Raw genomic sequence first — 636 nt, 5'->3', positions numbered from 1 at the left:
GCTGTATGTCCTTTTGTTAAGTCTGGCTATGTTTTTTTTTTTTTTTTATCTGTTGGATTCAGGTCTCTCGTGCAAAAGAGATCTTGTTCTCAATTATATTAACTGATTAAATAAAGGTTTTATATATATAAATAAAGAAGAGGGACTATCTTGTGGAAGAATGGTGTACATCCCTCCAATAAAATTCCACAGACTTGACAAGGAGCACTGAAGCTGTTCTGGAGGGTCGTGACTCCTTATGAAGACAGTTCATGTTGGTTTTTCCTTTAGTTTGTCACCCATCTATATACGTCATTGTATATCTTCATTTTAAATATAATATAGTTTTCCTTTTTATTCCTTCCTTTAGTCCTACTTTTATCTACAGTGTGCAATTGTATTGTGTTATTCTATTCTAAATTAAATATTTGTTTATACATATGTGTAATGTGAAGGGGGCTACAACTGTATTTCATTCAGTCCTGTATTAGATAATGACAATAAAGCTGAGCCTTGAACTTCAACATACCCCATGTAAAACAATGGTCTATTTAAATCAATGAACAATAAAATTGCCTCTAGTCTACACTCATAATTAGCCAAGATTTAGCTCACTGATGTGGGTTACAATTATTTTACATGGTTTGATTAAGGTCA

The sequence above is a fragment of the Micropterus dolomieu genome, linkage group LG10, assembly GCF_021292245.1.
Source record: "Micropterus dolomieu isolate WLL.071019.BEF.003 ecotype Adirondacks linkage group LG10, ASM2129224v1, whole genome shotgun sequence".
NCBI classification, from domain to species: domain Eukaryota; kingdom Metazoa; phylum Chordata; class Actinopteri; order Centrarchiformes; family Centrarchidae; genus Micropterus; species Micropterus dolomieu.
The sequence above is the reverse complement of the archived record's forward strand: the minus strand, read 5'-3'. Positions refer to the sequence as shown.